The 25663-nt window shown below is 39.9% G+C and overlaps 1 protein-coding gene across 3 annotated transcripts in view; it reads left to right on the plus strand.

Moving 5' to 3' along the window:
* The window catches only part of LOC133082962 (F-box-like/WD repeat-containing protein TBL1X), a 223350-nt gene that overhangs the window by 133669 nt on the left and 64018 nt on the right, over window positions 1–25663 (plus strand). For all 3 annotated transcript variants that reach the window (XM_061179636.1, XM_061179635.1, XM_061179637.1), the window contains exon 3: window positions 20054–20142. The gene's annotated coding sequence lies outside the window, so the exon portion shown is untranslated. The remainder of the gene's footprint in view (window positions 1–20053; window positions 20143–25663) is intronic.

The raw sequence follows: 25663 nt of genomic DNA on the forward strand, positions 1-25663 counted from the left end.
ATTTCCCTTTTTTCCCTGACTTTGCAGCTTTCATCTTAGGTGGGAAGAAATGATTCAGCCTAGATTAAGTAGATCTGAATACCTGCTATTTTTCTTGGGCTTCTAGAGTTTTTGCTAACAATCACAAGTACGGTCCTGAGCATCATATAACAGCATAATGTGTTAATTTTTTTGAATGACTTATGATTAACCTTGATTTAGCAATAACATTGATCCCATTTCCCAACCACAAAGATCAATACAAATTTAATTAACCAAAATGTGTCATTCTGCCACTGTGAAGCTAAATTCTCCAAGGACAGAAGCTGCTTAAGAATTTCTAGGTTTGACTGACATTCACATATTCCAGAAACTACCAAGATCCTGAGATTGTTTCTAGGGAATGCCTCTGCTCCACTGGGAAGTATCTCAGAATGTCACCTTTGAGTTTGAAGATAACTGAGTACAACTTTTTTTTCACAGTTGGAGAGTTTGACTCTGGCTTATGGAAAGAAAGCAGACATTTATTCTTGACTTGCTTCAGAGTAAATTGGCTGATGCCCATTTTAAGTGTTACAGATATTTTGATCTAAGTTTGCCTGTAGCCAACAGCAGGGTCTTTGGAAGAAATACATTTGCATTGAAGGTTCATTTTCTTTGCGATCTTTTTTATTATGGTAAAACATATGTAACATAAAATTTACCATTTTTTAACCACTTTTAAGTACACAGTATAGTGTTCTGTGGCATTAAGTGCATTCACCATCCATCTCCAGAACTTTTTCATCTTCCCAAATTAAAACTCTAAGTAGTAACTCTCCTCTCCTCTCCATTCCACCCCCCCCCGCCACCCCCCAGCTTTCTGTCTCCATTTCTGACTACTCTAGGTACTTCATGTAGGGGGGATCCTAGGTTATTTGTCCTTTTGTGTCTCACTTATTTAACTTAGCATAATGTCTTCAAGGTTCATCCGCGTTACAGCATGTGTCAGAATTTCATTTTTTTTGTAAGCTGAATAATATTCCACTGTATGTGTAGACGACATTTTGTTTATCCATTCATCAATCGGTGGATATCTGGGTTGTTCCATCTTTTGGCGATCGTGAACAATGTTACTAAGAACATTGGGCTGCAAACATCTGTTCAGGTTCCTTCTTTCAGTTCTTTTGGTTTTACACCTAGAAATGGAATTGCTGGATCATCTGGTAATGGTATGTTGAATGTTTTGAGAAACCATCATGTTTTCCTGGAGGTTCATTTTTAAGTAATCTTGGTAAGGTATGATAGCAATGGAATCCTAACCATGCCTCATCTTATCTCACACGAGAGTGAGCAAACTATAGCCTGTGGGCCAAATTTAACCGATGACCTACTTTTGTACAGTCAACAAGCTAAGGATGGTTTTTACATTTTTAAGTGGTCCAAAAAATCAAACCAAGAACAACAAGTCATGATGCATGAAAAGTCTATTAATTTTATTGTACATAATTAAAATTTCCTCAGAACACAGCTGTACCCATTGATGTCTGTATTGTCTGACTGTTGCTCACTACAGTGGTGGAATTGAGTGGTTGTAACTCTGTATGGCCCATGGAGTGAAAAATATTTACTGTCTGACCCTTTAAGAACAGGTCTGCCAACCTCGAATCGAACAGGTTAACATGACAACAAGTCAGATGAGCATATTTACACCTGTTGAATGCTCTGCCTGTGTGCGGGGGCTTTTCCAGTGGTCTTGGTGGGTCATCAAGCCGTCTCCCTAATTTATCACACTGTTCTGAACCTTATTTGTGTCACCGTTTCACAATTAAGCATCAGTCCTTGGGGAGACTTCCTTCGGTCAGAGATGCAGGTGTAAAACCCCAACCAAGTTTGAAACTCGCCCACTTCAGGTACATTTGCTTTTCTGTTCGCAGTGCCAGAGTTTGCCTCCCTGTCCTTGTAAGGGACTGTCTCTTCCCACTGAAAAAGAAGTAAATCTCTGTATAATGGAGGATCCAAACTGAGAAAGATTTCTCAAAATTCGCTTACTTTTCTCATATGCTTTTTTGGGAACAAGGTTTGTGCCCTACTAAAAGGCACTGTCTTCTATTTTTAATCTGTGATATTTCTGTAAAACCATGTAAATGTCATACTTAGAACGGAAGGGCATTTTCAGCATTTTTTTGCAAAGTGCTTTTCTGTGCTGTTAGGGCTGTGTGTGACTTGTGAAAACTTCTATTCACACAACCGGAAATCTGACACAGCACTGGTTCCCTCTGTTAACAATGACACCTTCAAAGTACCATTTTAGGGTAACACTTTGTTCTGTTTAATTTGTTGTCAGAAATATCATCCCCAGAGCTTCTTAATATACACATCCAACTAATACTACAAGCACCTATATACTTATGCATTTAACATATTATTTTCTTTAATTCATGAAAGTGATCTTAAGGCCTGAGAGAAATTTGAACAGCTCAAAGGAAATCAGGCTAAGCTTAAACTAGGAAATTCACTTAAAATTCTATTTTTCCTTTATATTTGGTTTTTATAGGAAATAGGGCGTTTGCATTTTTCCCTTTTTGAAACTGTGTGTGAAATTATTTTTGCATGAAGAAGCCTGTTGCCTACTAGACTGGTAAAATGGTATCAATAAAAGAGAGAAAGGTAGGCAGATAAAATCATTTGGGTAAGTGTAGCATGAAGATAACTGCTAGTCAAGAATTGTAGCATCTACACTCAGTCTAATCTGATTTGTTTTCTCATGTGATCCTGTTCTTTTTTTCTTTCTTAGACACGCTTGCTCACTTAAGAATTCCATTGTTTGAAAACCAAGTAATTTGTTTCCATTTAAGAAAAACTAGGGATAAATGTGATTATGTTCCAGTTGAAACGAAAGCATTTTATTTGTTTGACTGTTCTGGTCCCTTTAAGGGAATTCTCACATTTATTCCTTTGTGGGAGTGACTGATGAAAATGTTTGTAGATTTATCTTGGCTTTTTATTTTTATTTATGTTTTAATTGTGGTAAAATACACATAAGATTCATCTTGGTTTTTATTTTTTTTCTTTAAAAATCACAGAGAATATAGAACAAAAGGAACACAGCAGAATTCCAATGCCCAGTGTGCAGCTGTTCCCACGCTGTGATTATGATTGTAACTATCGTTCTGTACAAGCCTACACGTCTGGCTTTGTGTGTATTTGAACATGTGAATTTGTGCAGTGTAACTGTAAAGCACTATGCTCCTTCCATGGCACAGAAAAGTTAAGTTACTTACCAGGAGACACACAGCCCTCAGCGAGGGATTCTGGGGTTTAGCCAAGGTCACTCCGGGACCACACTGCTTCTCAGAGAGTCTGCCAGCTTGCATTGTAAGGGATGCATTGTAAGGGAGCCACTACCCTTTGCAAGCAGTGAGTGTAAATTTCTGAGAAACAAGGCCACGCTGAAATCCAGAGAAGAGAAAGCCAACTTAGACCGGGCATAAATACAGCATGATTGAGATGGATAAACAAGACATAGGCAAGAGTTTGGCCTTCAAGGCAAACATAAACTGTTAGAAGAAGGAGTGGTTTTTTTTTTTTTTTAATTTTATTTTTAAGAGTCCCTCAGAAGTGCCATCTAAAGATAGGCCGAGTGGTGCAGTGGAAGGACGACGGGATTTAGGGCCAGACAACCTGGCGTGACTTCCAGGTTCCAACCCCCCTGGTGATTGGCTGTCCAAGTCTGTGAGATATTGGAGGATGGTGACGAATTCAGTGGTGGGGAATGCATCCATGTTGCCCTGAAGCATGACACAAATGCTGTGTTTCTCTGTCCCACACGTGCACATTTGGGCATACGTATTCCTGATCAGGCACGGTGAGATTCTCTATATTTTATGTGACTTCAGCATCCCAAGCACACACTGTAAAAGCCAGTGGGGGACCTTCACACCCTTAGGAATCTGGGAATTCTGATGACCAATCAGAAGAGGTAGTTGACTCACAGAAATGCTCATGTGTTCTTTTTTCTATCTCAAGATTCAGTCTCCCTTTTAAACTAGGAAAACTCAAGTCTTTTTTTGACAGAGGTAATGCCAGACCCTGCACTGGCCGTTGCTTCCGTGAGGTATGTTATCTTTCAGTGCCCCACGTCATCCATTTCCAGAGGTCAGTGGTACCTACTCCCTGGCTGGATTTATGTCAGAGTGCTTCATCGCGATAAAAGCGGGCTTTACTTAACTGATAGATTTCTTGGTCCTGCTTCACACGAATTGTCTGAAGTGTTTCTTTCCCCAAAGAATTTCATACTAGAAACTGCCTTTTGCAGCCACAGCATGTGAGAGTAAACTTACGCTGATGTGGTTCAGCCACGTGAGAGTGAGGAAGAAGCAAACCTAAAACTCTTTAGCCATCGTGTCCGAGAGACCCAGCCTGCGTGTCCTTCCAGCCCCCGTCTTTGGAGGACTGACGGAAGGGCACCCACACGTGAGTTTATTCTAGTTAGCAGTGTCACGTAGCAGGAAAGGGCAGTGAGGAATCAGAATGCTAAAAAGGTGGGCAACATTCATTTTAGGAATCGGAAAATACTCATATTCAGTAGCCGTTGTCGCATGAAATTAGGCCTTATGTGAGAATGCACGTTGTACATATTTAGCTATGATTTTGCAGTCATGTATCTTAATAATAATTGCTGCTTATGATTTCACAAGTTTCCAGAACCAGCGATGGAACAAGGGAAGCATTAACATCTTGAAGGCAGATCAATCAACAGAGTAAGAATTTTAATGGGAATTAGGGTATGTAGAAATTGCCTAGGTTTCATCCCTGAAGAACTGAAATTCCATTCCTGCTCCGTCGTTTACTCAGCTGAGTGCACAGTCTGCTGGTTTCTTGGTCAGTGGACTGACCTACTTGGTCATCCTCCTCATCTGTAAATAAATGGTCTCTATAAATAAGATATTCACTGTTGATCTAAGACTCCATGAGTCTGGGTTTGACATAATGGGACAGATGCGCACGTGAACAAAATGTAAAGCCCCATGGTGGCTCACTCCTGTTCCGGCTACTATGTCCTAGACATAGAGAGTAACTGTGAGAAAGTCTGATGTCAGTCAGGTGAAAAAAACAAAGTGTCATAGAAAATCCAGAAATGAATTCAACTTAGTTGCTTGTCGGTACAGTGCAAACGACTGAATACATTTCAGACCAGCTCGGAAGTGCTAAAGATTAACCAAATGTGAAAGGGTTAGAATTATGCGTAATGGGTGCACTGTGTACATGCAGATTGATTATTCAAAGTGTCTAGAAGACTTCTCTCATAAAGTGTGTTATTGGTTGCAAATTCCGATGTACTTCCATTGTGCAAAAATAACTGACTACCGGACTTCCCTGGTGGCGCAGTGGTTAAGAATCTACCTGCCAATGCAGGGGACACGGGTTTGAGCCCTGGTAAGGGAAGAGCCCACATGCCGTGGAGCAGCTAAGCCTTTGCGCCACAACTACTGAGCCTGCGTTCTAGAGCCCGCGAGCCACAACTACCGAGCCCACGTGCCACAACTACTGAAGCCCCCGCACCTAGAGCCTGTGCTCCGCAACAGGAGAAGCCACTGCCTTGAGAAGCCTGCGCACCGCAACGAAGACCCAAAGCAGCCCAGAATTAAAAATAAATAAATTAATTAGTAAATTAAAAAAAAACTGACTACCTACCTTCTATCTAAATTACTGTGAATTGTGAATTGGTGTGCTGTAAAATGATGAGAGCCCCAAAACTGAAGCTAGAACTGGGGGTTCAAATCCTAACCACTTACGAGCTGTGAAGCCCGGTTCTGTTCACTTAAACTCTCTAGATCTTGGCCTCTTTATATACAAAGTGGAAATAACGAAAGGGCTGCTGTGATGGTTAAGTTGTATAATGGACTTTATGAAATGTACACTTGCTTTGCGGACTGACGGGCAAGGAGTGGTTTTATGTAGGCGGGTAGTAAGCAGCCTTGCTGTTCAAGGAGTTTAGTGATGAAAACAACTAAACAACCATGAGTGGTATGTGCCACTCATGACTAAATTCAAGGATTATAGTCAGCAAAATATATTTGTGTTAAAAGTAGGAACACGTATGTGCGGAAACTTGTAGAAGACTGTGGAAGAAGCTCGTGAGTACAGGCTGTCTCTGCGTGGTGAGAGTGGGAGGACTTGGAGAGAGAAAACTTTGAACATTTTATCCTCATGTCAGGATTTCTCTACCTCAGCACTAGTGACACGTGGGGCCCGATAATCCTTTCTCATGGGGGGACGTCTTGTGCATTGTACGAGGTTAGCAGCACCCCTGACCTCTACCCACTCCGTGCCAGGGCCCTCCTTCCCCCCACGTTGTGACGAGGAATGTCTCCGGACATTGCCCGATGACCTTTGGGGGACAAAATTGCCTGCAGTTGAGAATCACTTAAAATCTCTCCCATGAACATGTATTACTTACATAATTTTAATGGCATTTTTAAAAAAATAAAATTTACTCAAAGGAGTTGAAAACTTACGTCCGTGCAAAAACCTGCACACGGATGTTTATAGCAGCTTTTATCCATCATTGCCAAAACTTGGATGTCCTTTTTGTAGGTGAATGGGTAAATGAACTGTTGCATCTAGACAAAGGAATTACTATTCAGCGCTAAAAAGAAATGAGCTCAAGCCAGGAAAAGACATGGAGGAACCTGAAATGCACATCACTAAGTGAGAGAAGCCAACCTGAAAAGACTACACGCTGTATGATTCCAACTCTGTGACATTCTGGAAAAGGCCAAACTACAGAGACAGCAAAAAGATGAGCGGTTGCCAGGGTTTAGGGAACAGGGAGGGATGAGTAGGTGGAACACAGAGGATTTTTAAGGCAGTGCAACTATTCTTTATGACACTGTAGTGGTGGACACATGTCATTCATTGTACATTTGTCCAAACCCATAGAAGGTGCAACACCAAGAGTGAACCCTCATAGAAACTCTGGGCTTCGGGTGGTGACGACGTGTCAGTACGGGTTCATCGGCTGTAGCAGATGCACCCTCTGGAGAGGGGTGTGGACAACGGGGGAGGCTGTGCATGTGTGGGAGCAGGGGGCGTATGGGAACTCTCTGTGCCTTCCTTTCCATTTTGCTGTGAACCTCAAACTCCTCTAAAAACTAAACCTATTAAAAATAATTTTTAAAAAGGAAAAAAAATTAAAGATGTCATCTCCACACTGATGAGATTATTCTGTTCAGGTTCACACTTCGTGATCCATAAAATAAAAGAATTGGGACGTTTTCGTGAGACTTTGCACTTGGGTTCTGAAAGCACCATCTTAACGCAGCATGGCATTTGCACGAGTGTCCTGAGGGCTCCCCGTGGCAGCTGTGTGTGTGTCCCAGGAACCAGGAACCTGGGCTGAAGTCCACCCCACACTCCTGCTGCCGCCTCCACTGTGGTCATTCCCAGGGACAAGGCACAGACCTGCTTCACTTCTGGAATAAAGCACTTCTGTCTTGTGTTCATGTCTCAAGTCACCCTGATGATACTGTACCGTTGTCTATTTTAATTTAATAATGAGTTGTGAGTGCACACCTTAATAAAATGAACATGATTTTGCCCCAGGGCAGGGGTCGGCAGACTCCTGCCTGTAGGCCAACCCCGCCTTCCGCCTATTTTTGTAAAGTTTTATTGAAACACACCCACGCCCATTTACGTACTGTCTGTGGCTGCTTTTGAGCTGAGGCACAGTGAGTACTTGTGACAGTATGGCTGCCAAGTCCAAGATACCTGCTATTTGGCCCTTTACAGAAAAAGTGTGCTCACCTCTGCTTTACAGTTCTGGAACTTTACCTTCTTCTGTTGTCATATCTCGATATGTCTCCCAATTTTTAAATTCAGTTTCAGGAAAGGGGAGGATAATCAATAGAGTAACCTAACTAGACAAATACTAGAGACCACCAAGTACATCCCATCTGAAGTATTCTGGGGCGTTCCTTGTGTTTTTCTGCACACTGTGTACTAGCATGTATTTATTGAAATGCCTGCCCCGTGGGCTTTTTGATCAAAGATACAAAACACCATCGTTTTCTTTTATTAAAAAAAGAAGTGTTCGCAGCATTCATGATAAGGGCACTTGAAAGAACAGGGCAGTTGTATGCGGAATTTTGTACCAGGTGCTGCTGGAGCCATTGTTTTAAGAAGGTTTCTCAAGAAACGGACTCCAAGACTGAGGTGGAGTGGGAAGTTAGCTGGGGTTACAGATTTACTGCAGGGGCATGGGGAGCAGGATGGGGCCGGGCATGGAGCTGCCATGCCACCTGGAAAGCCCTTTTTGCCCCATCCCTCCAAGTACCACCCCCTATCCAAGCACTTCTCTTTTTTTTTTTTTTTTTTTGGCCGCATCATGCGGCATGTGGGATCTAGTTCCACGAACAGGGATGGAACCCATACCCCCTGCACTGGGAGCCTGGAGTCTTAACCACTGGACCGCCAAGGAAGTCCCTCCCAGCACTTGTCTCAGCTCCGATGTGCCTGACTTCAAGAACGGAGGCTGTGACTTCTCAGAATTCTATTCCTAAACCCCCAAGGGTGTCTTAAGTGCGCAGGTGGATGCAACCTGGGTGTGACGACGCTCAGACTTCTTAAGGACCCTGATGGTCTGGTCTCTCTGCCCTCTGCTCCCAACAGAGCAGGTTCACTGGGTTGTGTTATGTTCACGTATGGATCCCTCACGAAAGGCACGTGCTCTTTTCCAGGTCCAGGAATCGCTCTGTTTCGTTTCCTGTTCTATGTCGTCTTCACCTCCATAGCGTCCTCCCCAGCCTCACTAAGCAGGGAAGAAATACAAGAAATCACAGAAGATGAGAATGATAAGTGGAACATAATAGGAATACATATCAATAATGTATAGTAAATATATATAATGTATCAACGTGTGTCAAATATACATACATGTATTCAGAGACAATATGTACTTTTGCAAAGTGGGTTTGTTGTAGAGTTGAGTGTGGCTTTTTTATCTAGTCTCACACTCAGCCTTTTAATCGGAAACGTTGTACCATTTACCACCAACTTTTTGTTTTCTGCTTGTGTCGTGCATTCTGGTTTTTTTTTTCCCTCCGTTCCTCCACTTTTGCCTAAACTGAGAATATTTTATGATTTTACTTCACGGTTAGCTTGTTAGCTATACCTCTTTGTTTTATTTTTACAGTGTTGCACTAACGTTTACAATATGCATTTTAACTTATCACAGTCTACATTTGAATGATACTTTACCACATCATGTATAAGAAACTTACACCAATCTGTTTCTGTTTGCCTTCTATACCTAGTTCTTTGTGCTTCTGTTGCCATACATCTTTCATATATGTTTAAAATGCTACAATACATAGTTACTTTGCATTAAGCATTTATATGTAAAAGAAACTTCAAAATGAGAAGAAAATATTTTTATATTCACCCCAATAGTTACCATTTCTGTCACCGTTCCTTTGCATAAATCCAAATTTCCATCTGAGATAATTCTTCTTAAAGAACTTACATTAATATTTCCTGTGGTGCAGATCTCCTAGCAGTGAATTCTGTCTGCATTTGTTGTTTGTTTGGAAAATTCTTTACTTTGCCTTCATGTTTTGAAAGATGTTTCATCTGAGTGTAGAATTTTAGATTGACATATTCTTTCAGCCCTTGGAAGGTTTTGTTCCGTTGTCCAGAATAATGCAAGCCAGAAGACAACAAGTTTGTGGGATTTGTTATGTTTTTCCTCTGGATGTAATTTTTTTTTCCCTCTGGCTGCTTTTAACCGTTTCTTTTGTTGCTGATTTTCAGGAAATTGTGCTTTCTTGGGGTTTTCTCTGGTGTTTATCCTGCATGGGGTTTGTTTAGCTTCTCGGATCTATTTTACCTTTTTTAAACCTAGAATTTTCCAACAGATTTGATCTTGAAATCTTTGCTTTAAATATCACGTTGTCATCTTTAAGAGCTACTGTTTTAGAAATGAGCACTAAAATGAACACAGTCTACTTTGGGAAACGAAGATAAAAATCAGTGTTTATAATTTTTGCGTGATTGTAAGTTTCTGTTGACTCCTTGGACCACAGAGAGTTGGGTTCCCCAGAAAGTTCTCAGACCCCCGCCCTGGTAGTGTGCAGAGTGTGTCCACATCATTAGCTTGTGGATGAGGTTTCATCAGTAACTGTCTGGGTAACTGCCAGCTTTATGGGCGTGCTGCAATAGTAACCATTTCCCCCATCTCAAATATAGGTCAAAAACTTTACCAAAACCTTTCTCACATTTTGTACAGTAATGATCTATTGACACATTAATGCACAGGAAAGGAGAGTTGATGGCACACCCAAGATTACCGTCTACAGATAACAGTACTGAAATGTTACTTCCAAAAAACATTCAAACTCTACATTTTTTTTAGGCATTGGACAACAAATATTACCATTTAACTATGGAGACTTCTTTTAAAATAATCTTTCAGGGCTACTGATTTTTTTTTTAATTTTTATTTATTTATTTATTTATTTTTGTCTGTGTTGGGTTCTCATTGCTGCGCGAGGGCTTTTCTCTAGTTGCGGCGAGCGGGGACTACTCTTCGTTGCGGTGCGCGGGCTTCTTGTTGTGGAGCACAGGCTCTAGGCGTGTGGGCTTCAGTAGTGTGGCACGCGGGCTCAGTAGTTGTGGCACACGGGCCCAGCTGCTTTGCGGCATGTGGGATCTTCCCAGACCAGGGCTCGAACCCGTGTCCCCTGCATTGGCAGGCAGACTCTCAACCACTGCGCCACCAGGGAAGCCTGACCATGCAGGCTTTTTAAAAGGAAGATCTTTTAGGATGTTACTTGCTTTTAATTTATAGCTTTCTGTTGTTTTTATGGTGTATATGCTTATTTTTAAAGAATATTAAAGGTTAGACCTTTGGAATTTATGCACAAAATTAGTATTTATCATTAAGAAAAAATTCAAAACATTTTTTCTGTGTCATAAATAGAACTTTAACAGAGAAGGGATCCCTTTAGTGTTGTCTCTTCGAGTTTACACATAAACAGAGAAGGGTACACTCTTAACCATAGTGGCAAAAAAATAAATAATCCACCTAAATAAAGGGTATTCCAAAAATAGATTTTTTTTTTAAAAGATGAGATGATAAGAAATGAGATGATTAATGTACTGTGACCTTTCACCTCACAGTACCCATTTTCCTAGTTCGGTGAGTGAAAAGAGAAATGAGGATGATGGCCTGATTTTAATTCCCAATGGATAAAGGCTCATCTAGAAGTGTCCTACTTCTTGACACTATTATGATATTAAAAGTAACATTTATTTTTGTAAGTCATTACCAGCTTGGCACACTTGCATTCATTTTCGTCAAGTACTGTCATCTTTAGATTTCAAGCTTCCAAAGTCTAAAGAAATGCACGTTGGTTTTATATTCTCTTGGAGAACCTACAGTCTTCCAACAGCAGAACCTCCCTTTATTGGACTGTCTAGCAACTGATGTATTCAAAGTCAATCAGAAAGTTGTCTTTAAAAATTTCAGCATATTTCTGAAAAGTCGGAAATTTGGGAGAGTTGGGCAAACCATAGCATATTGTACATGGAGTGTCATTATCTAGGTGGTTACCTGGGTACATGGAATAGCCAGATGAGGAAGGTGGTTCACAAAATTTCTGCTTGCCTACGGCTCAGAGCCATGAGAAAATCGTAACAGGAGAGAGAGAATTTAGTGTATGTGAACCCCTGGTATGACACTGTTAGTGGTGGTTCCTGGATATATCATTGAAAACACATTGTGAGATTCTGGTAGGAAGGATTCTTTCATTGTTTATTAAAAGGATTACATAACTTAAAGCACTTAGAACAGAGCCAGGCGGATAATAGATGCAATTATGTGTAAACTATTTTTTATTGTTTTTTTCTTTTCCATTATAGTTTATTACAGGACATTGTATATAGTTCCCTGTACTTTATAGAAGGACCTTGTTGTTTATCTGTTTTATATATAGTAATGTGTATTTGCTAATCACAAAGTCCTAATTTATCTTCCCCCAAACCCTGCGCCTGCCAAATCCCCTTTGGTAACCATGAGTTTGTTTTCTATGTCTGTGAGTCTGTTTCTGTTTTGTAAATAAGTTCATTTGTATCATAGTTTAGATTCCACATATAAGTGGTATATGATAGTCTTCCTCTGTCTGACTTAATTTACTTCGTGTGATAATCTCTGGGTCCATCCATGTTGTTATAAATAACATTATTGCATTCTTTTTTATGTCTGAGTAATATTCCATTGTATGTTTGTGTGTGTGTGTACCACACCTTCTTTATCCGTTCATCTATTGATGGACACTTAGGTTGCTTCCATGTCTTGGCTATTGTAAATAGTGCTGCTATGAACATTGGGTTGCATTTATCTTTTTGAATTAGCCTTTTTTGCAGATATATGCCCAGGAGTAGGATTGCTGGATCATGTGGTAACTCTATTTTTAGTTTTTTAAGGAATCTTCATACTGTTTTCCATAGTGACCACACCAATTTACATTCCCACCAACAGTGTAGGGGGGTTCCCTTTTCTCCACACCCTTGCCAGCATTCATTATTTGTAGACATTTTAATGATGGCCATCCTGATCTGTGTGAGGTGATACCTCATTATAGTTTTGATTTGAATTTGTCTAATAATTAGCAATGTTGAGCATCTTTTCATGTGCTTATTGGCCGTATATATGTCTTCTTTGGAGAAATGTCTATTTAGGTCTTCCGCCTATTGTTTGATGGAGTTGTGTTTTTTTTATTGAGTTGTATGAGCTGTTTGTATATTTTGGAAATTAAGCCCTTGCCAGTCTCATCATTTGCAGATATTTTCTCCCAGCCCATAGGTTGTCTTTTTGTTTTGTTTATGGTTTCCTTTGCTGTGCAAAAGCTTATAAGTTTGAGTAGGTCCCATTTGGTTTTTTTTGTTTTTATTTCTATTGCCTTGGGAGACTGACCTAAGGCAACACTGGTATGATTTATGTCAGAGAATTTTTTGCCTATACTCTCTTTTAGGACTTTTATGGTATCATGTCTTATGTTTAAGTCTTTAAGGCATTTTGAGCTTATTTTTGTGTATGGTGTGATGGTGTGTTCTAACTTCCTTGATTTACATGCGGCTGTCGAACTTTCCCAGCACCACTTGCTGAAGAGACTGGCTTTTCCCCATTGTATATTCTTGCCACTTTTGTGGAAGATTAATTGACCGTAGCTGTGTGGGTTCATTTCTAGGGTCTCAATTCTGTTCCATTGATCTGTATGTCTGTTTTTGTATCAATACCACACTGTTTTGATTACTGTAGCTTTGTAGTATTGCCTAAAGTGTGGGAGGGTTCTGCCTCCTCCTTTGTTTTTTTTTTTTTTCCTCAGGATTGCTTTGGCAATTCTGGGTCTTTTACGGTTTCATATAAACTTTTGGATTATGTGTTCTACTTCTGTGAAAAATGTCATGGGTACTTTTATAGGGATCACATTAAATCTGTAGATTGCTTTGGGTAGTATTCTGTAGTATTGCTTTGGGTAGTAATCCATAGCATTGCTTTGGGTAATCTGTAGTATTGCCATTTTAACAGTATTAATTCTTCCAATCCAAGAGCATGGGATGTCTTTGCATTTCTCGGAATCATCTTCAATTTCCTTTAACAGTGTTGTATAGTTCTCAGCATATAAGTCTTTCACCTACTTGATAGGTTTATTCCTAAATATTTTTTTTGAAGCAATTTAAAAGGGATTGTTTATTGTTTTTTTGGTTTTTATTTATTTATTTATTTATTTTACTTTCCCTTTCTGATACTTCATTGTTAGTGTAAAGAAGTGCAAAAGATTTCTGTATGTTAATCTTGTATCCTGCTACCTTGCTGAATTCGTTTATCAGTTCTAGTAGTTTTTGCATGGAGTCTTTAGGGTTTTCTATATATAATATCATATCATCTGCATGTAATGATAATTTAATCTCTTCCCTTGCAATTTGGATCCCTTTTATTTCTTTTTCTTGTTGGATTGCTGTGGCTAGGACTTCCAGTACTATGTTGAATAGATGTGGTAGAGTCAGCATCCTTGTTACAGATATTAGCAGAAAGACTTTCAGCTTTTCACCATTGACTATTATGTTGGCTGTGGGTTTGTCATAAATAGCTTTTATTATGTTGATGTGTTCCCTCTGTACCCACTTTGGTAAGGGTTTTTATCATGAATGGATGTTGAATTTTGTCAAATGCTTATTCTGCATCTGTAGAGATGATCATGTGGTTTTTGTCTTTTCTTGATGTGATGTATCACATTGATTGATTTGTATATGTGGAACCATCCTTGTGACCCTGGGATGAATCCAACCTGATTATGGTGTATGATTTTTTTTATGTGCTGTTGAATTCGGTTTGCTGATATTTCGTTGAGAATTTTTGCATCCATATTCATTGAAGATATTGGCCTGTAATTTTCTTTTTTGGTAGTGTCTTTGTCTGGTTTTGGTATCAGGGTGATGGTGACTTCATAGAATGTCTTCAGGAGTGTTTCTTCCTCTTCACCCTCTTGGAAGAGTTTGAAAAAGATGGGTATAAGTTTTTCTTTATATGTTTGGTAGAATTCCCCAGTGAAGCCATTCAGTCCTGGAATTTGTTTGCAGGGAACTTTTTTAAAATTATAGATTCTATTTCACTTCTGGTGACTGGTCTGTAAAAATATCTATTTCTTCTTGATTTAGTTTTGGTGGGCTGTATGTTTCTAGAGACTTGTCCATTTCTTCTAGGTTGTCCAATTTGTTGGCATATAATTGTTCATAGTGTTCTCTTGTGGTTTTTTTTAAATTTCTGCAATATCAGATGTTATTTCTCCTCTCTCATTTCTTATTTTGTTTATTTGGGTCCTCTCTTTTTTCTTCTTGGTGAGCCTGGCCAGAGGTTTGTTGATTTTTGTTTACCCTTTCAAAAAACCAGTTTTTGGTTTTATTGAGTTTTTCTATTGTTTTATAAATCTCTATTTTATTTATTTCCTCTCTGATCTTTATTATTTCCTTCTTTCTGCTGACTTTAGGTTTTGTTTGTTCTTCTTTTTCTAATTCTTTTAGGTGGTAGGTTAGGTTGTTCATCTGAGATTTTTTCCTTACTTTTTAAGGAAGGCCTGTATTGCTGTGAACTTCCCTCTTAGGATTTCTTTTGCAGCATCCCCAAGATTTTGTGTGGTTGCGTTTTCGTTGTCATTTGTCACAAGGTATTTTTTAATTTCCTCTTTGATTTCATCGTTGACCCATTGGTTTTTTTAGTAGCATGTTTAGTCTCCATGCAGTCGTTTTTTCCTCATTTCTGTTTCTGTGGTTCAATTCTAGTTTCATGCTGTTTTGGTCAGAAAAGATGCTTGGAACAATTTCTATTTGCCTTAAATTTGTTGAGGCTTGTTTTGTGTCCTAGTATGTGGTCTGTCCTAGAGAATGTTCCATGTGCACTTGAAAAGAATGTGTATTCTGGGGTTTTTTTGGTTGTAATGTCCTGAAAATATCAATTTTTGTCTAATTGTTCTATTGTGTCATTTAGGATCTCTGTTGCCTTATTGATTTTCTGTCTGGAAGATCTGTCCATTGATATCATTGGGGTGTTAAAGTCTCCTACTATTATTGTATTCCCATCAATTTCTCCCTTTATGTCTGTTAGTATTTGTTTTATGTATTTAGATGCTCCTTTTTATTGTTTTTCAATAACTTTAACCCAGGGTTACCAATCCTGTTGAACGTGGAAAATTGAATCACAGAACTGTTTTTCATGTGGTGATACTAAACACATACTAACAATCTGGAAAACATCATTCTGAAGAACATGCTTTGGCAAGCTCTCTCCTACTTCTTTGAAAGCTCCATTTACTTGGCTTCCAAGTTCCTGTGGTTCTAGGCTTTCCTGGCAGCAGCCGTGCATGTCATTGTCCCCATTTTATGGATGATGATGTAGAGGCAATTGCTGAAAAGGCCTGCTGCCTCAGGTATCTTTCCCACCTGTCCTTCATGGTGTGTTAGATTCTGAGGGTCAGGAATGCTGTGGTGACTTAGCAGGGTGGTTCTGGTAGAGGTCTCTTTGAAGTTGCAGTCAAGACATCAACCGGAGCTGCAGGCACTTGATGGTCTGATTGTTACTGGATGATCCAGTGCGATGGTGGCTCTCATGTGGCTGGCAAATGATACTGGCTGATGGCTGCAGGCCTCAGTTCTGCTCCATGCTGACCTCTCCATCAGCAGTTAAAGGAATTTAATTGTACACATTTGATTCATTTTTATCAGGAGATATAATCAATATGTATATAGTTAAGCATTTCATTTATGATCAATAAAAATGTAGGTTTATCCTGAATTTTCACTTAGTGAGCCATATGGACTATTCGTTTTGTTCCACAGATTTGGGCAACCAAGAAGGAAGCATTATGACAATCTATGAAAATATCCCCTAGATAATTCTTTTTGAATCTAAGCCCTGTGTGAAACTGTTACTTCACCTTCTCATATTTCACAGTAAGAATCAGGCAGAAGTCATAAAGAGATGAACTTAGTGAGTCTAAAATCTGTTCTGTTAAAATAAAGTTTCTTGGCATTATTGGCACTTGGGGGCTGATCAGTCTTCCGTGCAGGGAGGCTGTTCTGTGAGTTGTAGATGCTTAGCGCTATTCCTGGTCTCTACACACTAGGTGCCAGTAGCTCCCCTCCTCCACTTGTGACGACTGAAAGATGTCTCCAGACATTGTCTAATATCCTAAAGTCCCCTGGGGCAGAGAGCACAGCCATCCCTGGTTGAAAACCACTGTGTTAAAATAGGACACACCATGATAGTTCCATGCTTCTATTAAGGGTTACATACGTGGATCCATATCAGATATCAGTGTGAGAAGGTACCTGGATAGCCAGAGTCAACTCAAGGGGTCCTGAGAAACCAGAAGTGCAGGCAATTCCCAACTCAAAACTTTGGAGCCTGACTACCTCAGGGGAGGGAGAAGGATTTAGAATGATAGCCAGGGCTACAGGCAAAACAAAACCAATCCAACACCTCTGGTTGCCCTGATAGACTTTGCAAAGCTTCTGAGTGGAAGAGTAATTTGGTTTGCCCCAAGGAGAGCGACACTGCACTATTCCTTGTCTCTGGCAAAATGATGTAGAACAATACATACCCAAGGGATGGAAAACAGGGGCTCGAACACATTCCTGGACATCAGTGTTCCTAACAGCAGTATTCACAGTAGCCAAATGCCCATCAACTGGTGGATGGAAAGGTAAACAAAAGGCAGTCCATGCATTCAATAGAATAGTATTCAGCCATACAAAGGAATGAGGTACTGATACATGCTACATTGTGGATGAACCTTGAAAACATTATGCTAAGTGAAAGAAGCCAGACACAAAGAAGGTATTGTATGATTCCATTTATATGAAATGTCCAGAACAGGCAAATCTGCAGAGACAGAAAGCAGGCTGGTGGGTTGCCTGGGCTGGGGGAGGGGGGAGGGGGATTGAGGACTGCCCACTTAATGGGCACTTAATGCCCACTTTCCTTTTGGGGTGATGTAAAAGTTTTGAGACTTGACATAGGGGATGATGGCACAGCACTGTGAATATACCAAAGGCTTTACACCTCCTGTGTGGGAGGACTGTTAGTCATTGTCTGCACCATTCCATGCCAAGAACTGACAGCAACCAGAAAATGAGTCCTTTTTATATTTATTACTACCTTTGAGAATAAAGAATGTATTGCATTTGTTAAAATCATTTGCGTTTCAGACTTCACTGGTGGTCCAGTGGTTAAGACTTTGCCTTCCAATATGGGGGGTGCGGGTTCGACCCCTGGTCAGGGAGCTGAGATCCCTCATGTCTGGCAGCCAAAAAACCAAAACATAAAACAGAAGCAATATTGTAACACATTCAATAAAGACTTAAAAAAGGCTGGGGGGGGGTGGGACTTCCCTGGTGGTCCAGTGGCTAAGACTCCATGCTCCCAATGCAGGGGGTCTGGGTTCGATCCCTGGTCAGGGAACTAGATTCCCACATGCTGCAACTAAGAGTTCGCATGCTGCAACTAAAGATTCCACAAGCTGCCACGAAGATCCTGCACGCCGCAACGAAGATCCCATGTGCCACAACTAAGACCTGGCGCAGCCAAATAAATAAATAAATAATTTTCAAAAAATCATTTGCGTTTCACACAAATCTTTTTCAGCATGTATATTTTTGCCAACACTGTTTATTGATAGTGGTTCTATTTAGGTGTTAATAATGGGAAAATCAGGACTGACCAGGGATTGGAAGGTCAGGTTTCTCACTTTAACTTATTATTTCTAGTAATAAACTAATTAATTATGACATGTTGCATAACCAGAATGTTATTAACCAGTCATATTTCACATTTTTTGTGTTTATAACACACAGATGATGTTAATTACATGTATTGAATTTAACAACATATCAAAGATAACCTTCAATTTGTGAGTTACCATCTGTTTTGGACCAGAGAATAGGAATTTGATACTAAAGCTTTTTCCTGAACAGCTTGTAATGAGAGCTGTTTATATATTAATTACTTAATTGAATTATTATGGATTTTAATGTTTTAATTTTCAAGCAGTTTGGGGCTTATTGTGGTGACATCTGCTCCTATTTTGATACTTTATGGTATTTAGCAGTTTCATCATAAGGCTATTTTGGGTTTACAACCCAATCCTGAAAATAATTTGCTGTCTGCTTCAGGTTACTGTAAGGAGTATCGTCCTATTTCGTCTCCACTACCGAATTTTTTTTCATAATGAAATGTATTTTTATTTTATAAGCAAAGTCAATATTCCCTTGTGCCTGCTTCAGTCTGGTGCCCTTTAATTTCTATTCAAAGAGCCATAGAGGAATTTTGTTTAAATCTTATTATTTTCCTTCAGTGGTAGATTTTTTCAGTTGTCCTGGTTTTATCTTATATATCCTTATGTTGTTTAAAAATGTACTGTAATGAAACTTAAGGGCCTATGAACCTGCTTGTAGAATCCTTTTAATCTCCTTTCTTCGAACGGTGTAACTCTAAACATGACTCCGTGGGAGTAATTTACTTGAATTTCCTTAAAACGTTTCCAGAGGTTCTGTATAAATTCACTAATAAGAAACACCTTCATTCATAGCCTCACTTATGGATTGAATTATATTAAACCTGGCACCTTTTTATTATCACTTAAGACTATTGAACAAGAATTTAGAGAAAACGACAGGCATTTAATTTCCTTAGTTCTTGAGCTTGTAGATAATTTAAACTCTGTAGGAGACTGGATTCACTCACAACTGAAGACAGTTTATGAGGAAGAAGGTAAATATCATTAAGTAGATCCTGGTTGCTTAGTGTTTATACTGACTGAAAAATAAGAATGAGTTTTTGATATGAAGGATTATCTTATGAGATATACCCCTGGCTTCTTCAGAAATCCATGCAAGTGGAACACCTGTGAAATGAAAATGTAGGAAAACAATAATGGAAAAGTTGAGAGTCAGTGCTTGCTTTCGCTTTATTTTAGGGAAGCCAAAAAAGGAAAAAAAGATTCTAATGTTTCTGTGTTTTTTTGAGCACATAAAAGAGTAGATATCTGCACACAAACATGCATGTTGTGATTATTGTAAACATTTGCCCAAGTAATGTCTGTAATGTCAGAAAAGATGTCTGGAGCATCTTTTCTTCTCTTAAGGGTGTGTACAGTTTAATTTATTGGTTGTATGTGATACGGTCCCTAAAACAAAGATATTTCAAGTGGGCATTAATTATCATTGAATGATAGCAGGAACAATATCTGAGCTAAAATCAATTTTATTTACTTTGAGACTTTTTCCTTACAAATCTCTACATGTACCATAATACTGACTGGCTGTTTTAATTTCTCCTTTTTCACACTGCAAATAAAACTGCATAGTTTGTGTTAAAGTTTTAAGACAGAGATTATGAAACAGTAAAATGTGTTACGTTTGAGTTGGGATGAAAAAGAAAAACAAGAATAGGACAGGTCAAAGGTGAACAATTCCCAAAGAATTGTAAGGTGTTTTTTGTTGTTGTTGTTGTTTTTCAAATCTCCCTGTTTCTCACCAGGCAGGTCCCAGCAGACACTTGGCGTTTTATATGATCGGATGCTGGGGAGCCCACTGGTTCAAAGGTCTACACATGAAGTCAGCCTAAAGGTAAACGCCTGCCATTGATCTTTGTCTTTTACCTGAAATTCGTTTGAAGCAGAACTGCGTTTTGCCAAAACTGAACACCTTCTGTTTTAAAATGCTTTCTTTAGAAGGAGTCTGAGGTCCTTCTCCTTGCTGAAGTTGAAGGTAGTAGATAGAGCATCATTAAATAATGATGGGCTATCTGGTCCATTCTGCATGACAGATTGGCCTTTTATTGCCTTCTAAGAATTGTGGATACTGAACCAGCTATTATAAACTTTTCTGGGTCTTACCAGAAGCAGATGACACTTTCTAAAATCATTCCCTCTTGTCAATGCTGTGAATTAAAATTAAGCTGCAAAATTAATTATAATTGGGCACATGAGTCTAGATCTTAGTTGACCCCTGTATCTTAATGCTATGCTTTATTAGTTTCTTAATATGATTTGTGTCTATCTGCAAATTGACTTACTACTTAACCTTGAAACTTCTTAGAAAAACATGTAGCTTACTATTTATAGATCTAGTGAGAGGATAAGGTATCCAGAAGAGCAAACCAAACAATCGTAGATGCACAGGCAGCAAGAGTTGAAGCCCAGGGAGTTCCCTGGCGGTCCAGTGGTTGTTAGGACTTCACACTTCCATTACAGGGGGCATGGGTTTGATCCCTGGTTGGGGAACTAAGATCCTGCAAGCCGCATGGCCAAAAAAAAAAAAAAAAAAAAAATCAAGAGTTGAAGCCACATCCCAAACTAAAACTGATGGCTCCCCTCCCCCATCCGCTACCAAGAAAAAGCTGTTATCTTTTGGTAGATGGGATTTTAGGGTTTGATTTTATCATTTACTGTTTTGTGTTTTCTGGTTCTTTCTTTAATTTTTTTAAATTAAAAAACTGATAGAACTTTTGTAATTTTAAAAACATCAAGAAGGAAATTTGGGGAAGATTTTTGCTTTATTGTTCTAAAGGAACCAATCAGAACTAAAATGATAGACCCAGATTTAACCAAAGTAAGAATCTTAGAGGGGTGGGATAGGGAGGATGGGAGGGAGATGCAAGAGGGAGGAGATATGGGGATATATGTATATGTATAGCTGATTCACTTTGTTATAAAGCAGAAACCAACACACCATTGTAAAGCAATTATACTCCAATAAAGATGTTTAAAAAAATCTTATTGAAGTATTTTTGTTTAAAGCCAAATTTATAACAAGGTACATATGTACAGTTGACCCTTGACTGGGTTTGAACTTCACGGGTCCACTTATACATGGATTTTTTTTCAATAAACCATGGACTACTGTATACAGTCCATGGTTGAATCCACAGATGAGGAATCATGGACACAGAGAGCCAACTGTAAAGTTATAAGTGGGTTTTCAACTGCACAGGGGCCAATCCCCCTAACCCCCATGTTGTTACAGGTTTAACTGTATTAGAATTTCAATATTTTACTTAAATATTTGAAAAGTGTAGTTTGTTTTAAAAAATAAAAAATTATAAAAGGTTAATTGAGTCTGTGACATCAGATGTTGACATCCATGTTGTAACGTGAATCCTTTTTTATGGCCAAATAATATTCCATTGTATGGATATACCACATTGTGTTTATCCGTTCATCAGTTGACGGACATTTGAGTTGTGTTTACTTTTATTGAGTGGTTATGAATAATGCTGCCATGAACATTCGTGCCAGTTTTGTGTGGACGTACACCTTCATGCCTCTTGGATATATACCTGGCAGTAGAATTGCTAGGTTGTTACAGTAACTCTGTTTAACATTTTGAAGAACTGTCCAACTTTTCCAAAGTGGCTGCACCATCAGTCAGTATTTTTTGAAATGCAGTTGAACCATATTTTAAATGTCAGAGGGAAGAGGAGAGAGAGGAGGTCTGTTGCTCATCAGTGTTTCGATTGTGTACTAATTCAGTATTTAGGGAACGTAAGCTTTGCTTGAATTGAATTGAGCACACGCTGACTTCCTGCTGTGTGTGAGGCATTGCTGTTTAGCTTTATAGATGACTCTGGAAATTTCTGTAGCCTTTGTTAACTCCTTGCGCAGTTTATACGTGCAGATGGTCATTTGGGATCGTGCTGGGAAATGACACGCTGTTGCTTACCTACCACAGTACCCATGGTGCATCCACGAGCTTGCGAGTCATCTGTATAAACCACATGCCCTTTCTCTCTGTGTTGGGTGCTGTGCGTCAGAAAGTGAGGGCTAATATCTGTTCCCCTTAGACTTAGCTGGTTTCAGCAGGTGCCTCCGTTGAAAGCCATTCACAGCAGACCGTGGCTGTGGTGTTTTCTTGGCTCTTCATTTCACAGCGGTTGGTGTGTTCACCAGGAACATCCACATTTTGGGGCATCCCCTTCAGGTTCTCAGACAGGAAGATTTCAGGCTGGGAAGCGACAAGGCAGGTGTGCTCTAATGTAGAAGGGGGAAAATCTTCAGGAGAGCGAGGTTGGCAGACCTTTTCTGTCAAGGGCCAGAGAGTAGATAGTTGAGGCTTCGTGGGCCAGTGGTCTGTGTTGCAGCCGCTCAGTTCTGCCCTTGTCGTGTGAGAGCGGCTACCGATCTTACACAGATGAACAAATGCGGCTGAGTGCCAACAAAACTTCGCTGATGGACACTGGAATTTGAATGTCATGTCAGTTTCATGGGTGGCAAAATAGCATTGTTTTGATTTCCTTTTCACCCATTTAAAAATGTAAAAGCTATCGATACCTCACGGTCCTTGCAGAATGCAGCTGCAGGTGGGAATTGGCCTGTGGGCCACAGTGTGCCCACCTTGACCTAGACAAACACACCTGTTCTATTTCTCCCTCTTCTGACTGCAGCCTTTGAGCTGGAGGACATCCGAGGTGCAGCTCTGCAAGGTCTGTGGCGTGCTTAGGACAGCATCCAAGTTGTGGTTACTCGGCGAAAGCACTGCAGATTCTCAGGGAATCAAGACTTTTAGGAATTTGAGGGCCTTCCATGTGAAGAGCGGCTCTGGACTTGTGTAACCGCCCCCACTCAGATGTTCTCAGTGCTAGGCAGTTCCCCGCCCCTCCCCAGGGGACACTTGATCACGTCTGGAGACATTTTTCAGGGAGGTTGAGTGCTACTGGCATCTAGTGGGGGGAGACCAGGGATGCTGCTCTACATCCTCCAGCGCACAGGGCAGCCCATCCCAGAGATTTATGTGGTCCCAAAGGTCCGGAGTACTGAGATTGACGAACCCGACTCACTGCTACTGTCACTACTTCATTTTGTGTTTTAATCTTAACGGTTTTGTGGCTGTAGAAATTTAAGATGCCGAGCATTTGACTACAAGACTGAGTTCCTGCGTTTGCTGACGTAACATGAGGCTCATTGAACTTCAGCAGATACTTGGGTTCATGATGCTTTAAGTATTTTTCTTTTAAAACGTTTTTTTGTTGTTGTCATTCATTTAAATGGAAGCATCAAAATACGCTTTAACACCAAGATTTTTGAGATGCAGGCTACCTCAAAGGGCAAGGCATCGCCCGCCTTAATATCTACGGAGAAAACCACAGGGTTTATTTTTCAGAACTTTGGAGGTCACCTTATATGAGTAAATGACCTCACTTTTGACTCCACCTACTGCAGAAAAGGGAATCATCAGGGCCCAAATTAAGTCCTGCGTATGTGGGTGAAAATCACAGTGTCTTAGAGGTTTCATAACCAGCCGTACATATTCCTGAAATTTGTCTGAGGGCCTAGTGCACATTGTAAAGAATCCGATTCCAGCCTCTCAGTCTTAGAGATAATTAAAATCTGTACGTTAATTTACAGATTAATCGGAAGCATTAGCTTACAAGACCAAAGTCATTAGAAAAAGAAGGCAGACTACTCTTACGTGGAAGCAGCAGCTGTCTGTGTCTCCCAAGGCACTTTGCTTTGAAATCTTGGGTACCTGAACTGGCATTTCACTGTGTAGAGGAGAAGACTGTAAAACGATAACTGTGCTATTGGTCTTACATGCATCGTCTGGCTCCGTGATGCCGACTTTCTTAGCAGTGGTTTGCTGTTACTGGGTGGAACATTTTTTAGGAAGGCTTCCTTCTGGGTCTGCCTCCCGATCAGGCAGAGAAGTGTAGGGTGGGTAGGGTTTGCGGCTCAGAGGATTTCCGAGAGGACCCGGTGGCCGCTTTGGAGATGCACACACGGTCTTGGCGGTAACTCCAGGACGGGACGCCTCTCTTGTCACGTCAGCATCCTTCATGGCTCTGCACACAGGGTTGGGATGGAAGGCCCCAGCCAGCCGTTAATTAACCCAGAAGGGCAGCCAGGCACAGAAAGGACCCTGTCTGAATGCCTCACCCAGGGGATGTTTTCGATTTTGTGAACCGCAGCATTATTTTTGTAACCCAAGAAGACTCCCTCCTCTCTGCTCTCTCAACCCTGCGGCTGTATTTCCTGCTTAGCTGGGTTGCTCTCATAGTGATAATTTCTGAAGACACTGCCAGATTTTAATCACATTTTAATGAATATGAAAACAGTTCACGTTCATAGGAGAAAATTTGGAGACTACAGAAAGGCACGCACACATACACAGATAAAATTCCAGCATGATCCCACCCCTGGAGAGATGGGTGTATTTTATTATATTTTTTATATTTTAGAGGGTATCTCTTGTGTGTGTGTACAAAATGAAATTTAGCAACATGCACGTTCCATCTTGAAACCTATTTTTTTCATGTATCGCCGTATCATGGACATTTTCTCTCGTCATGAAAATCCTTTTGAGGACTGCATCTTACTACTACTTCCTTACTACTACTAGTTCATTCTTATATTTAAATGGCAATGCCACTGCTAGGCATGTGAATTCTGGTAATAAAATACTAGTTCTTTGATTATAATTTTGGACCATTTGACTCCCAAGTAAGTAAATATAACTGTAAAATTAGTGAAAAATCTTACCTTTGGGGGGATTTTTTTTTTCTTACTGTAAAATAATAGACATACTCATTGGTGAATGAAGATATGTCTATTTAAAAAAAAAAAAAGGTGAAACCACTGTTAACATTTTCCTGTTCTCCGCCCAATCTTTTCTGTATATATTCTCCTATAATTGGGGTCCAACTGTAAGTGCCTTAATTTATTGAATCACACTTATACTGTCATTGGACAACAAAATAGGTTTCAGTAGTTTCAGTGGGTACATACCGGCTTCATTACAATTTTGCCGGAAGAACAGGTATGCAATGTATAAAACAAGCCTGCTTCATCTCCACAATAAGCTGGTCCCCATCAAGATTGTACAAAAGGATTTATATGTAAATGTTGATGCGTAAATTAAAACTTTTCATCTTAAACTGACCACTGGGAAACTCAGTTTCCGTTTGAAGAGAGAAAAACATCATGGATAAAGCAAGCAGGGAGGTAAGACCCACTACGTTCCAGTCAGCAGAGAATTTGTGAAATGCGGAGAGAAAAAAAGTGCCTTGTTATGATGAGGTAATTTCTAGCAGATTTTCCAGCTGCTCTGGCTCTCCGTCCTCAGTCTGCATGGAATCAAGTCCCAAAGCGCCCTG

This window comes from Eubalaena glacialis, unplaced genomic scaffold (assembly GCF_028564815.1).
Source record: "Eubalaena glacialis isolate mEubGla1 unplaced genomic scaffold, mEubGla1.1.hap2.+ XY H_12, whole genome shotgun sequence".
Lineage (NCBI taxonomy): Eukaryota > Metazoa > Chordata > Mammalia > Artiodactyla > Balaenidae > Eubalaena > Eubalaena glacialis.